Source organism: Elephas maximus, chromosome 21, assembly GCF_024166365.1.
Source record: "Elephas maximus indicus isolate mEleMax1 chromosome 21, mEleMax1 primary haplotype, whole genome shotgun sequence".
Taxonomy (NCBI): Eukaryota; Metazoa; Chordata; class Mammalia; order Proboscidea; family Elephantidae; genus Elephas; species Elephas maximus.
Genome location: NC_064839.1, coordinates 54,198,874 through 54,214,174, shown reverse-complemented (window position 1 = coordinate 54,214,174; position 15,301 = coordinate 54,198,874). Strand labels below are relative to the sequence as shown.

The following is a 15,301-nucleotide window of genomic DNA, read 5'->3' as shown; positions in this document are numbered from 1 at the left end:
TCTAGAACATTCTCATCACCCCAAAAAGAAACCTCATGCCCCTTAGTTATCACTCCTCCCTCCCCCCAGCCCCTGATAACCTCTAACCTGCTTTCTGTCTCAATGCGTTTGTCTGCTCTGGGCATTTCACGTAAATGGAATCACACAATATGTGGCCTTTTATGACTGGCTTCTTTCACTCAGCATAATGTTTTCGAGGTTCATCCGTATTCCAGCAAGTATCAGTACTTCATGAGTACTGATGGCCGAGTAACACTCCATTCTGTGAACTGGGTCTCAAGTTTATCTTTGCTCAGCTGGGAGAGGGTAGCAGCCTGGGAGCAGATCCCAGCACACTATCCGCAGGCTGTGCAACTCAGAGCCAATTACCTGCCCTCTCTGTGCCTTGGTGTTCCACCTGTACACCAGGGGATGACGAAGGCTACATCTTGGGGCTAGTGTGAGGATGCAGCAAGGCATTGAGGAGGAGGGCTTCGCAGGCTGAGGAAACGGTGCAGAAAGTCTCAGCACAGCCCGGCCTTGACGGGGAGTCTGGTCTGCCACTAGCTGGGGAAGCAGCTCTGAAAAGAGATCATGTAGACTCAGGGTGCCCCATGTGAGGTGGACGTAGGTGCTGCAGGAGCAGGTGAAAGTGGCCATTCTGGTGTAGGGATTGCCTGGGAAAGAGACTGGGCTTCTAGACCTTCACAAGCTCTAGAACCATCTGGAGCACCTAGCGAAAGTGGAGATTCTAGCTCCTTCCAGAGGTTCTGTGTCAGGAGGTCATGTGGAGGAGGTACATGCACCCACTTTATAACAAGATTCCGGGTAAGGATTGTATAATGAGACTGTGACAGCAGTGAGCCCTGGGCATGACCGCTGGGCATGTAAACCTAGGTCAGTTCTCCTTCTGGGCCCTGGGGGAGAGCATGGCAAACAATTAAGAGGATGCCCCTGGGCCTCCTGGATGGGGTGGGTTGTCTGTTCTGTGGTCCATGCGCTGTATTTAAGGTGCTCTGGCTGAAAGCTGGCAATGATCTAGAGGTGCAGGAGAGCAGGTGGTGGCGGGGAGTGCTTTGTGGGGCCTCTGGGGATGTCACCACACTGGCTTGCAGCAGGCACAGGAGGGAGGGAGGGGGGAAAGGCTGAGGCCAGCTGTACCTGAGCCAGGTACCTGAGAAAGAGGTGGGGTACTTTCCTCAAGGAAAATTGGGATGCTCTACAAAAAGAGGGGAGGGACTCTGGGTAGGCAGAAGTGGTGGTTGCCCATCATCTGAGCTTCTCAGGGCAGGACAGTGCTGGAACCTCAGGCTGCCTCTGTGGGGACACCACTGTGCAGAGGTGCTGGGAAGAGTCCCCTCCAGGGTTAGTGCATGTCTACTGGAGGACAGGGCCAGGGAGGCCCCAAGGCTCATTCATGGTGCTTCCATCAGCTGCGAGGCTGGGTGGAGGTGGGTCTGACCTCCCCAAGGCCTCTCGACATGAGTATCCATGGGTCAGGACCTCACCCACCACCATCAACATCATTTCCGCAGTATTTTCTCTTGATGAAAGTTGTGAAAATTATTCCTAACTCTGGCTATCCCTCTCTGGGCATGTCATAACAAGGCCCTAGTTCCCACATTTCCTGGATGTTCTGTTGGAAGTTCTATCTGGCCCCAGGATGCTGAGACCAGGACTGGGGGAGCCACCAGGCCCAGCCCTACGGTGACATCCGAGTCCCAATCCCAGATCCCCCAGGGATAGTCAACCATCCAGCGGCCACAACAGGACACGGGGTGGGGTCTCGTAGTATGACCTTGGATGGCGGATGGAAGGAGGTGAGGTCTTCAGAGGAGGGGGCCAAAGACCTGGAAAGACAGGGGGCCTCTGAGTCACCCCTCTAAATGGGCATGTCTGGGGGCCATGTCACACAAAGTCACAGATGGAACAGGACTATTTAGCTCAGAAGATGAAAAAGAACCTGGGGAGGGGGCACATGACAGATGTCCTGAAATGCTCAAGAGGTATCAAATGTGTGGGGGAGGAGAAGGCTTGTTCCACATTGCCCTGGAGGACAGAGGGGGACCAGTGTGTGCAGGGACAGGGTCACATTTTACCCATCCTCATTCTGTTAGTCTCCATTCTGCACAGCGGCACTGGCCCAGGGCATCCAGGACCTCACCCCCCTAAACCCAGGGATACAAGCTAAGGAAACTTCTCCTCTCGACATCCCACCCCCCAGAGGGGACTTGGGCTCTATTGTCATTTGCCAACCCTGAGGCCACCAGCCAAAGGACCTGTGCACTGATTGTCCCTGTAGTCAGAAGGGCAGGGTCTGGGTCCAGCGGGAGAGGAAGGACTGTCCACTCCAGGTGGTCCCAGACAACCATCTCCATTCTGGGTGGTCCCAGACAGCCATCTCCTCTCTGTCCCTCAATGTGCCATGAAGGAGAGGCAGGGTCTGTGTGGTCTTCCTATTGTGCACCTGAGAAACAGAGGCTCAGGAGGTCATGAGACCCCACACAGGTGCCTCAAAGGCCACATTGGACCCAGGGCCAGAACGGGGGTGGGGAGCAGCCCCTTCAGGAGAACCTAGAGACTTCAGGTTATTAGGATTCATGAGATATAGTCACAGCACAACAAACCCAAATGCTTATTTTCCCAGGAGGAAATTACTACTTCTATAGGCAGAAATTACAGTCCCTGGGCACTGAATGGCACTGAGCCATGTTTCACCCTCCAGGATGGCGCCCAACCAAGAGCACAGACCTCTTACCACATCCACCTCCCCTCCCCAGAATGAGCCCACTGCCCGCCTGCTTGCTGCCCTGGAGGCATCCCTCCCTCGCTGCTTCCAGCAGAGTCCTGCACCCAGACCCTTCCCAGCCCTCTGCACTCAACCCAAGCCTCACCTCCCAGGATGACAGCTCTGCTTCGCTGCCCACTTGAAAGGCCCCAAAGCCCTCAACAGACCCACACAGGGACATCGTCACCTGCTGCAGGCTCCCACCTGTCTTTGACAGCTTAGCGTGTTGACTGGCGTGTTCTAGCACCAGCAAGGACAGCGAGCAGGTCATCTCCTCTCTTGGAGCCTTGGCTTCCTCGGCTGTAAAACGGGAACAAGAACACCCACTAGGCCGCCTCCCCAGCTTGTTCTGAGGGTCTGGAGTGCGGTGCCTATGGATGCACCTCAAACCCTAAGTGCCCGTCCCCAAAAGTCTTCCATCCTCCCGTGTACACTGTGACAGCCCTAAGGAGCATGTGTGGTGTCTGGGTAACGCCAGCTGCTGAAAGAAGCAGACCCCCAATGAACAATGGCATACGCAGGACTGAAGTTCCTGATCAGAGGCAGCTCTAGGTGGTGACGTGGGGACCCAGGCTCCTTCTGTCCTGTGGCTGCGCCAAGGTCACTGTGTGTGTCTGCATCAGGCAGAGAAAGGGGACAAGCGTGGAGGACAGAAGGCTGTTATTATGGGTCAGGCCAGGGGGATGCACATCCTTCCCTCACATTCCAGTGGCTGGGACCCAGTCACACGATCACAGAGGGAGGTGGGCAAAGGGTCTGACTTGGGGAGAGGAGCCTGTTTCACCTTTGAAAGTGGGGAGGGGCTTATTGTTCCTTTTGTATTTCTTCTCATGGGGTTTACCTACTAATTTACCAAGGAGGCCTGGTATCACAGTGGTTAAGCTCTGAGCTGCTAACCGAAAGGTTATCGGTTCAAACCCATCCAATGGCTCTGTGGGAGAAAAGACCTGGCAATCTACCGCCATAAAGATTACAGCCTAGGAAACCCTATGGGGCAGTTCTACTCTGTTCTATAGGGTCGCTATGAGTCGGCATCAACTCGGTAGCACCCAACAACTACAACACTTTCCTTATTTGTAGCAACTTCTGTGTATGACAGCTGTTAGCCCTTTGTGGCCTGTGTTACTTACGTTACGCCCTCTCCCGGACTGTCCCTGTCTTTGAGGATTCTTTCCATAAGACCTTATGTAGCCAGAGCTTATGTAGCTAAATCTGTCCATCCTTGTTTTTTCAGAGTTTCTGGCTTTTCTCCGTTATGACCTACCCTATATGGATACTCTATACTTTTCTCCTAAGGCTTGCTCTATTTTGCTTTTCACATTCTGTTTTGCTTTTCACATTCTATTCTTCAACCCAAGTGGAGTTTATTTTTCCAAATGAAATGAGAAATATATAAAATTTTCTTCCAAAATGGGGTCACAATGAAGAATGTGTGCTGCCCTAGGGATGTTTGAGGCTGCCTTTATCCTATCAAAATCCCCATTTAATATACACATCAGCCAGGGCTCCTGGGGGCGTTTCTGACTCCTTGGCCAGGTTCTTACCTGAAATTGAACTCACAACTCGCCTCAGGTTCACACCAGAAAGGTGTGAGCCAGTTGGTTCTTTCTATTTTCATCTCACAGAGAAATTAGGGCTCAGAGAGGTTCGGTAATTTACCTTCAGTCAGGTTTGTGGAGTGAAGGGAAGAAGGATGAGTGAGTAAGTGAACGAGGCCGTTTAACAATTAGGAATGCCTTATTTTGCAGAAACAACACATGCTCCTGTGTAGGCAATCAGGAAATAGGAGAAGCAAAAAGAAGGAGACGAACACAATCACTCTTGAGCCAGCAATACCCGCTGCTAAGCCTTTGGTAGCTGGTGCAGCCCCTTCAAATCTTTTCCTAAGCCTCTATTGGCCTATCTCTCTTTCCAGGCTGACTTGCAACCTGCTCTTTCCTTTTCATTTAACAACAGAGCATGAACATATTTCGATGCTACTACATTATTACATGTTGTTGTTAGCTGCTGTCAAGTTGCCCCTGACTCATGGTGACCCTGAGCACAATGGAACAAAATGCTTCTAGGTCCTGCACCATGCCCACAATCAGTTGCAGATTGGACCATCATGATCCATAGGGTTTTCTTTGGTTGATTTTTGGAAGTAGATCTCTAGGCCTTTCTTTCACATTGTTAAATAAACCAAAACCAAACCCATTGCCGTTGAGTTGATTTCGACTCATAGTGACCCTATAGGAGAGTAGAACTGCCCTATACGGTTTTCAGGGAGCGACCGGTGGATTTGAACTGCCAACCTTTTGGTTAACAGCTATAGTTCTTAACCATTACACCACCAGGGCTCCACGTTGTTAAATAGGTGTATAATATTCTATACCAAGGTACTACGATTTATGTAACAATAGCTTCTGGGTGGACGTTCATATTAATTCTAATTTTTCATTGTTTAAACAGTGCTATTAACTATAATAGACATCCTTTCATATATAAATCTGGATAAATTGTCTATTAATATGAAGGCTCTTGGTAACTATTGCCAAAATGCCCCATAAAGAAATTGGCTAGAGTACATTCCCCCCAGCAGTGTACAGAGCTGCCAATCTACCCCTATCATCGCCAACACTGAGTATTATCATTTTTTAAAAGTTTGCCTCTTTTATAGGTGAGATATAGTGTCTATTTTAATCCATGGTCCTTTGGTGATCAGTGAAGCTGAATGTTTTCTCATGAACTTCTTGGGTACTTTTTTTGGATGAATGAGATATCTGGAGTAACCTTCCTTCTTCAGCTTTACCTAGAATCCCACAGGAGAACTGGGTGCAGAGAACAAAATGCTAGAATAGAAGTTTGCAGTCCATGCAGGCAAGAGCCTGCCTGGGATTGTGCCGACAGCTGCCCTCGGCTTTGAACAAGGTGTCACCCAGCACACTGAAGCCACACCTGGGACTCTGGTCCTTCTGATAACTCCCTCCTGCGTGAGCAGCTCTTTTTTGGTTCCTCCCTTGGTTCCTGATCCATGGAGTCTTTCCTCATGACCGTCACCCCACTCTGTGGACAGCTGGTAGACGAAGTGGGTTGGGGGTGTCAGAGGTGTGACTGCAGCTGACAACTGGATGGAAGTGAGCAGGGACGGCCAATAACAAGGCAGGCACCCAGGTCCGAGACAGTCAGGCATTGGGCCAGGGGGCACCCAAGCCCCAGCACCCTACCTCCCAACATGTCTTCCTCCTCCTCACTGGGCCTCAGCATCCTCACCTACACGAACAAGGTTTCTAATACCCAAAATAGGGGCTCTCCTGGAGTTTGAGCCGAGGGTGTCTGAGAAGCACTTTTCAGGGTCCCTGGACAGTGGCCACAGTGGGAGGCTGCCTTCCTTCCCTCCCCTCAAGAGTCCTGGGACGGGGGCTGGGCTGGTCCAGCCCGGACCCGGGATTTCAGTGGCGTAGGTTTGTATATCTGACAACAAATTGCACAACCCTCTTGATATCACTGTCATTGAGTCTAAAGCTTGAGCACAGGTAAAAAGGAATGGCCTGAGAAGCAAATGTCTGAGACCTCCCCCTGACACCTCCAAGACTCCAGGGCTGAAGAGGGGGCATGCCATGCAGAGGGCGCTCTGAGGAGTTAGAAGTGGCTCTGCCCTGCCTGTCCTGGGGCTACAGTACAGGGCACAGAGCTCGGCTCCCAGCTCCCAGCCCTGACCCCAAGGCTGCCACAAGGGGTGGGCACAGACGGAAGTGAGGGTCCTGGAGGCATCTTTACCCAGAGCTGACAGGAGAGATGCACAGACACCCCAGCCCTTTTGCGACCCAGCCGGTGGGACAACTCTGGCAGGTTTTCCACGCTGTCTCCCAGAGCCCCCAGAGGATCAAGCCTTGGCTGCCCAAAATTGGCTTCTTTCCTCCCCACCTCACTCCCCACCCCCTACCAAGGGTGCTGGGACCACCTTCCAGACAAACTACTCGCTCTGGGACCCTCGTTCTCTCCTGGGGGAACCAATAAGACAGTACCAACCACTTATCAGCCTCTGCCCTGGACAAGGCATTCACCTCCGTGGGCACCTTCACTTCTCTGAAGCCAGGCAGGGGGTCTCGCTTCCCCACTGGACGGCTAGGTCAGCATGGAAGGGGGGGACTTTCTGCAGAAAGCCCATTCCTGGGTCTGGTGGGACGACCTTTGTGGGGCGAGGGTACCACAGAAGGCCCGAGTTGCTTGGGGTGGAAGCTTCCCGGCTGGAGCCCGGGCTTTCTCTGCTTTGTGTTTCTCCCCTTGCCTCTGTGGGCTCCAGGGCCCAACTTAGCTGACGCTGACAGCCAGCAGGACACCACTGCCTGGGTTCCTATCCACCAAGCTTGTCCCCAACTCGCAAATTTCAGCTACCCCACTCCCCTTTCCCAAAGAAAGCCAAGCATCTATCTCCCTTCCCAGGCTCAGGCACGGGGCCTGCCTGGCCTCCTAGCTTCCAAGAAACTCATCTTTTTGCAATTCAGGCAGTTTCTAATCTTCGTTTGCAACAAAACAGGAGACGTAATTGATTTGTCAGGTTATCGTCATTAAAAATCATTTTCATGAGGCTCCCCAGGTGGTTTGGAGCCTCCAGCTCTCAGAAGGGGGTCAGGGAACCCAGCCCATCACGAAGGCGTGACACCTTCCATCCAATCTGTTTACTTATGTGACAAAGGTTGCTCAGGATGCCACGTCAAAAACCCCAAATACTAACGGACTTAGTGTCGAGTCCTGCCCTTTTCAGACAGTAAGTAATGCTCACGCATGAATTCACAAGTTAATCCAAAAAATCTCCCTCTTTTTAGGAGATCTATTTCCAATAAAAACTTACTTTTTATGTTGAATAATTCTCAGAATTTAGAATACATTTACATTCTCATAAAAGTGGAGAGGAGGCAGAGAGGCACAGAGAAACGCAGAGGGAAGACACCACGTGAAGACAGAGGCCCACCCTACTCCAGTGTGAACTTCAGGTTAACACCTGCAAAGACCTCATTTTCATATAAGATCACATTTATAGGTGCTGGGCGTTAGGTTGTAAACATATGCTTTGTGGGACACAATTCAACTTGTAAAACATCCCCAGCTGCAGTTTTTCAGAGACAAGGGAACTTTTTGGGATTGACCTTGTGGCCGGAATGTGCCCTCTGATGGTTGCAGTTTTGTTTTCAGCATGTTGGGGTATGTCACCTCTCAAATGGTTGCCATCACCCTGTTTGTATCAGTGGCATTGCCATCGTAACATAGCTCAGAAGCCTTGAGGCCCAAGGAGCTAAAATGAAGACATGTGCTTTGTACAGGGTAGAGGTCCCAGGGCACAGGCCCTGTCCTGTTTCTCCTGCTTCTGCTCTGGGTGATCGGGGCGTCATTCCTGGTGTTGTTGTTCACCATCCCTCATTGGCTGAGTGCTCTTGAGGCCAGCCTTGAGGCTCTGTTCACTGCAGAGTCACCTCCCTAGCCCATTCTTTCTCATTTTAGCATCTCTGAAATTAGGAGTCGTTTTAGGATTATAATTGGCAGTGTTTTTTCCTTTCTTGAAAGCCAAAAAACCAAACTAGTTGCCATGAAGTCAATTCCGACTCATGGCGACTCCACGTGTGTCAGAGTAGAACTGTACTCCATAGGGTTTTCAACGGCTGTGACCTTTCAGAAGCAGATTGCTGGGCCTTTCTTCCGAGGTGCGTCTGGTGGACTCAAACCTCCAACCTTTTGATTAGCAAGCACTTAACTGTTTGTGTCACCCCTTTCCTTTCTTGGTGGCACATAAAATGACAGTACATCTCCCTATCAACACCGTCTCTCAGCAAGGTGGTAGATACCAAGGAACATGGATAGGAGGGTGGAGCATAACATCTGTGGCCTTGGGCAACACACATCCCGTCCTTCCAGACCAGCAGTCCTCCTGGGAAAGGTTCCCAGGGCCCTCTGCATCTTCAAAAGGTCAGAACTGAGGCCCCACTGAAAGCACCAGAAAGACATCGAGGCCAGACATTTGTTACAACTTTCATGGAGCATGGTAGCTTCAGAAATCATTCAGCACACACCTCTTATTTTTACCCAAGACAAGAAAGAGGCCCAGGAGTAATGGGCTGGCCAGGGTCACCCGGCTAGGGGCTGACCCAGCTGGGCCCCTACCCAAAGCTCCTGGAGTGGCCATCAGAGGGTGGGGCAGGAGTGACCCCCCTACACATCCTGTATTATGTTTGATTTCTCTGCACAGCTCAGGTGGACAGAGCTGAGCCCATGAAAGAGGTAAAGGGCAAGGGGAAGGGGGTTAGCAGAGCAAACTAGGAAAGGGGGAAATTTTTTTGGCACCTTGCTTTATTTTTATACTGGAGAATGGGGGGCCTTGGACCTTCACATGCAGATTTATGCCAAATGAGATGCAAATCAACACCCTGTCTCTGAAGCTGTGGGCCCTTTTGTCTCCTAAGGTCTTGACCCTGGGACCCCAGCTTGTCTCTGAGAAATGCAAAGTGTGTGGGGATTAGGGGAGGAAGAAGGGCAAAGGCACCGATTTTACTAAATGTATCAAGACGGCAAATGCATCAGCCAGGCCACAAGCACTTTAGGGAAAACAGGCAGAGGGGAGGCCAGGCGAGGGCTGCAGCCAAAGGAAAAGTGGGGTGCAGAGCGCCTGCGGCCCAGACTCCGGGTATTTCTGCAGGTTGACAGTAAATGCATATTATTCAAATGTATGCAAAGTACATGCAAATGTATCGGCCTCAGGGCCGGCGGGGAAGCTGGGAGCCTTCCCTGTATTTTTCATCCATTAATGCCGGGACCTGGAGGCCAGAGCCGGGCGCCCAGCTGTCGGGGCACTGGCAGCGGCGGGGGCAGCACGCCCTCTGCCGGCGAGCACCGAGGCGGCCCGAGCCCTGTCCCGGCACCACGGCGAGTGGACGCCGGCCGGGGCTGGACGGGAGCCCTCTGCTCGCCTCTGGCCTGGACCCCAGACACCGCAACTGATAAAACTGCGAGGCGGCGGCCGCCGACCGCTCCGAGGTGGGTGCGCGCAGCTCTGGGCTTGGCCCCCACCCGCCCGTCGAGGGCGCGGCCTGCAAGCGGCTTGGACGCAGCAAAGGGCCTGCAGAAGGCACCCGCGCCCACGTGGCCCCCCGCAGGCCTCTGCATTCCCCCACTAAGGGACCTCTCACTTCTCACCTCGAGATCCCTTGCTTTCCCTCCCCGCCACCCAGCGCACCCGCACGACACCCGCGCTATCCCCACTCCTGCACTCCGCGCTTGTCCCCCACAAGACCCTGTACTCCCCCCAAGACACAGCGTGCTCTCCCCAGCAAATACCCTGAACCCCCCTCCACAGCACCCCATGCACCCGCACGACCCTGCGCTCCTCTCTGCAGGCACCCCGTGCTGCCCCCCTCAAGTCACAGCGCGACCCCACGGCCCCCTGGCCCTCCGGCATCCCGCGCCCCCTACCCGCCATCCTGCGCTCCCGCCGCACCCCACGCTCCCGCACACTCTCCCCTGCCCTCCAGGCCCCCCTCCCGCACAGCCCCCCCGCGCGGCGGCCAACTGCACCGAGAGCGCCCTGCCCTCAGCAACCGGCCAGCGCGCCCCCGGCAAAGTTGGCAAGGCGCGCCCGTGGCCCCGCGGCCGCCTGGGTCCCGGCGACGGCGGCTCTAGGCAGGCGGCGGCCGGCGCCCGGGGCGGAGCCGAGCCCGATGGGCGCGGAGCGGGAGGCAGGTGGCGCAGCGGCGGCGGCGGGGGGCGGGAGGCGGAGGCGGAGCGCGCGGGGCGGGAGCCGCGAGGCCCCGTGAGAGCCACTCGGCGAGCAGCGCCAGCCGGAGCCGCGCCGAGCAGCCAAAGGCGCGGGGCTGGAGCCGGCGCTCCCTCCGCGCGCCGGGCCCCGAGCCGCGCGGGCGGCGGCGGGCGCGCTTTGTTCCCGCGGCGCCCGGCGCGGAGCGGAGCGCGCCGAGGCCGAGCCCAGCCGCATGGCCCCGGCCGTCACCCCTTGCCCCCCGGCCCCGCCGCGCGCCTGAGCCCCGGGCGGCGGGTCAGAGCCACCAGATTGCCCCGAAGTTCCGGAGGTGGGAAAACAAATCCGAGGAGACACTTCGGAGCCACGGCTGCGGTCGTGCAGTGCCCTCGCAGTCCGCCAGACCTCGGGACCGTAAGTCGCCCTGCTGCGCTCGCCGCAGCCGCCGCTGTCACCCCGACTCTGTCCGCACGGCGTCCGGGTCTCTTCGCCGCCTAGCAGAGCGCGCGGGCCGCCCGGGGCACCCCCTCCTAGACTTTGCAAAGTTGGTGTCCGCGGCAGGGTGGGGCAGACCGCGCGGCGCCCACCCACTCGGCGCTGAGTTGCCCCTCCACCTCCGACCCAGGTGAGCCGGTGAGCCCGACCAGCCCAGGGATGTGGTTAAACTTGAGGTGGAAACTGCGTGCTGGGGACGCTGACCGGCAGGCCCCCCGGGATGCCTAGGTTTCCTGACAAAGGCGCCTGTCCAGGTGACAGGGGGCTGGGAGGAGAGACGGAGGTGACAGTCGCAGGGCTGGGGAGGGGGTCTAGGGCTCCCTCTAGCCCCTCCCCCTCTTGTTTTGATTCTTGCGTTGCCACCGCGATAGGGGTGGTCAGCAGTTGAGCAGTGGTGAGGGGGCTCCCACTGCCCCCCTGGGTCCTGCAGCTCAGGCCGCGGTGGCCCCGCGGCAGCCCCGGGCAACAACAGCTATTGCGCTCACCCCTTTGGGAACCGTCCATCTGTGAGCTGGGCAGGCCAGGCGCCAGGCTGTGGGAGCGAGCAGGGAGGGAGGTGCTAGCAGGCTTGGAGGGACAGATGGCTGGAGGTTCAGCCCAAGACGGCTTGCATGGAGCAGAAGGCAGGGAGGCTGGTGGCAGGCTGCAAGGAGCAGCTCCGCTCTGAACACACAGCCGGCTACGGCCTTCCCTCCGCAGGGGAGCCGGGTGTGCCCTGGGTCCAGGAGCAGAAGTGGTCAGTGTGGAGACACCCCCCCACACACACACCCAGGGACTCTGTCCCCACGGGCCACAGAGGCTTGGAGACTTCAGGCCTGTTGTCTGAAGAGTCCAAGAAGAAACACTTCCTTAAGAAACAGAAATCCTGTGCTGTTTGTGGTTGATCTGAGTAACTGTCAGGTGCCCATTTCTCTCACTCGGGGCAGGCTTCATTATGTTTCACTGGGTGTGTGTTTCCTCCCTGGACACACAGCAGGAGGCTCCCAGCAGCCAACCCCCAGGATGGGGTGGGCTAGGGACAAAGGGATGGGGGGAAGTTATTTGGTGCCCCAGTGGCTGCCAGGGTGGAGGAACTTCCAGCAGTTGCAACCCTGCTTGTCTCCCCAGACCGTAGAAGATGGGGTGGGCTGGACCTGAGGGAGTCCAGCCTTTCCAGGGCAGGACGCAGCAGCCTCTTTTACTGGGCAGAGGAAGGGCGGGAAGGCCTGTCAACCACCCTCAGGTGAGTTTGCAGGGAACTGGCACATGGCATGCTTGGGGGATGAAGAGGTCAGATGGGACCGGGCAGCACTGTGCCTGCTCTGCTACCCCAGCTCTTCTCTTGGGCAGGGAAGCCCGGAGGAGAACCCTGCTGGGCTGGCAAGCACTTGCTGGCCTGCCTGGGGAGCCATTAGCAAGGAGGGTGCTGTTCTGAGCAGCCAATGCCAGGTCAAACAAGCTTCACTGTCTGGGTCAGCTTTGTTGGGCAGTGGTCAGTCCGGTAAGCCTGGCATGGCTAAATGGAACTGAAGAGAAGAAAGGAATGCTTTGAGTGGAAGAAACAGATGTGACTGGCGTTCCGTGCCACCTGAGAGCTCGCCAGATGCAGGGAGGGAGGGAGGGAATATCACATTAGGACCAATTTTCTGGCAGATCCCATCTCCCATGGGAGGTGCCTGGATCTATGGAGTGATTGGGAGAACACGGGCCGTCATGTGAGTGGTACGTGGCTCCACTCCAGCCAGGGCTGGTGACAGGAAGGATTTCCCTGGATGCCTTCTTCCAGGATCTGCTGGGCCACCGGGGTGCCCCCAGCCCATCTAAAGCCCCACGCCTTCCTCTATTACCAAGCTACTCACATAATTGAGTTACCACCTCCAGGAAATCTCCCTTATTTGGCCTCACATATTTTCATTTCTGCATGACTGGAAGAAATTAATTTTCCTTCCTACGCACGGATCTGGCGACGCCGGCGGGCTGGGCCACTAATCCCCAGGATCTTCTCAGAGGCCTGGGGTTCACCTGCGGCTGCTCTCTCTGGGGCAGCAGGGGAGGTGCGTGCCGGGGGAGGCATTTCCCTGCCACCTTCTGTAAGCATCAGGGCTCTCACTGGCCTCCCCCTCCACTGCTGCACTGGGAGCGGCTGATTTGGGTTGTCTGATTCATCTTCAGCCTCCCACAGTGCCAGGGTGCAGGATGGTAGGTGGTTACATGGGTCTGCATTTCCTCCCCAGGCAGGGAGGGACAAGGGACAACTTGTAGTGTGTTTATGTGTGTGTTTGTGAGTCAGCACACCTATGTGTACGTTCAGAATCGTTAACGTAGAAGAGATTCTGGCATCTTCTACCTATCACCTGTCAAAGAGACTTCATGCCTAATAGTGAGATCTGCACACAGTAGGTGCTGCTGGGTGGTAGGGAGCAACCGCTTTCCCAAGGCCACTCTGGCCTGCTTGGTCGCTCTGCATGCAGCCCGCTGTGCTGGGATTACCTGCATTACCCACATTACCTGTGTTACCTGCGTTGCTGGGTTCACCTGCATCACCCACATTACCAGTCGCTCTGCCTGGAGCCCATTGTGCTAGGGTTAGCTGCATTACTCACCTTACCTGTGTTAGCTGCATTACCTGCATCTACATCTGGACTGAGAATCACAGCGTGTTGGTCAAGCCGGTACTAAATGCCGAGTACCGCACTCACACTGTGAGCTGTCTGTTTCCTTTGTGATGACCCTGCACAGTTGGGGGTATGTGCCTGTCTCACGGGTGCTCATAGAGGTCAGGGCACACAGGTCAGCTTTGACCACTGGCCTTACCTCCACCCCATCTTGCCTCCCTGTGCCCCATCTGGGGTCCATGTCCCTTGTCTGGCTGTCAGATGCCTTCCATGTACCTGAGCTTGTCCATCAGGCTGCTGCACGGTTTCTTGACTGACTGCATGGCACTAATGGGGTTAATGCCCCAAACACAGGGACTTCCACCTAGACACACCTCCAGCACTCAGGGCTGTGACAGACATCAGGGCTTCACCTAGGGCTAGGGGCAGGAGACCAGAAGCTCGGTCTCTGCCCTGTCTGGGTCAGTCCAGGTCAGTCCGGGTTGTGGAGGCCCAAGGCCAGGCTCATCCCAGATGCCCTAAGCTCTCCTGGGTTCTGGCCACACCAGGTGGGGGGGGGGCAAGGAGCTTGAGAAGCCCCTGAAACGTTGTTTGTCACAGGGTATCCAAACATAGCAGCTGCTATTGGCAACACTCCAAGCCAAGGGCAGCCCACGTCACCCCCTTGCCACCCAGCCTTCCCGTGCTGGATCCCGGTTTGCTCAGGGATGTCCTGAGCCCCGACCTGGCCAGAGGTGGCCTAAATCCCAACCTGCCAGGGGTGGCCTGAGCCCTGACTTCCCCAAGGATGTCCTGAGCCTCGGGGTGTGCAGTGTGAAAGCGTGTCACTGTCCTGTCTTTGGCAGGCAGCATGGGGCAGTGCGGCCAAGTCTCACTCACCAAGCGGTGGGCATTTACTGTGCACCCACCTCCCACCTGGCCTGGGCAGAGTGATGCTGTGGTGATGACGATGCTTGGCTTCCAGGAGCTCTGTCAGCCAGGCCCCCAGAGCTGTGGCCCAGACCTCAGTTCTGATTTGGGGTATGCGCCCTGCACTTACTCGGCACCCCCAGCTGATACCCACGGCCCCTCCATGGACGGGGGTGGCTGGGGGAAGTGGGATGGGGCTTCGTCCAGTGTGGGAGCTGTGGAGGAGGCCAGAGCTCATTCTCAAGGCAGTTCAGAAGTGGAGACTGAGGCTCCTTTCCACAACTGTGTCCCAGCTTCCCTGGGTTCCCCTGTGGAATAGCTAGGTGGACGCCCCACGTTTTCCAGGAAGTCAGCTGCACTGGCCTAGCCTCGTAGTGCCAATCTCCCCCAGGAGCCAGCAGAGATGGGGCCACACCCTACATCCTCTCAGGGGTCAGGACGTTAATAAATACCGCCTTCTTGACTCTCCTGGGCAAAACGAGAGGGCTGGATTTTGAAGTTCTCTGAGGCTAGGACCCTTCGTAGGTCCAGGATGTAGTTGCCCAGAGAGCCAGGCCTGCTGGGACCTGCCTCCCCTTGCCTCTGCGAGGGCCGAAGCAGCCAAGAAATCAAACGCAAGCCTGGCTTTGCTGGGCTGGAAAAAAATTCCCCTGCGTGGACCCGCCCTGGTGGGCTCAGAGGGAAAGGCGCCAGCAGAGGGCTGGCGTGCAGGCTGGAAACTTGTGATGCTGAAAGTGGTACTGAATTGGTTCCTGGTTCCCACTTCTGAATCTGCAGCTGGGCCCCAGGGGCAGGGCTCAGGCTGAGGGGGCC

General features: G+C 55.9%; 1 protein-coding gene across 9 annotated transcripts in view; it reads left to right on the top strand.

The window, feature by feature from the left end:
• The window catches only part of CBFA2T3 (CBFA2/RUNX1 partner transcriptional co-repressor 3), a 74,123-nt gene that overhangs the window by 12,870 nt on the left and 45,952 nt on the right, over positions 1-15,301 (top strand). Inside the window, exons 1-2 of one of the 9 annotated variants that reach the window (XM_049863677.1) lie at positions 10,824-10,904; positions 11,116-12,207. The exons of 5 other annotated variants lie outside the window; for them this stretch is intronic. The gene's annotated coding sequence lies outside the window, so the exon portion shown is untranslated. Of the gene's footprint in view, positions 1-10,664; positions 10,905-11,040; positions 12,208-15,301 lie in introns of those variants that run through there. 3 more of the 9 variants (XM_049863678.1, XM_049863683.1, XM_049863680.1) reach the window with 3 other exon arrangements.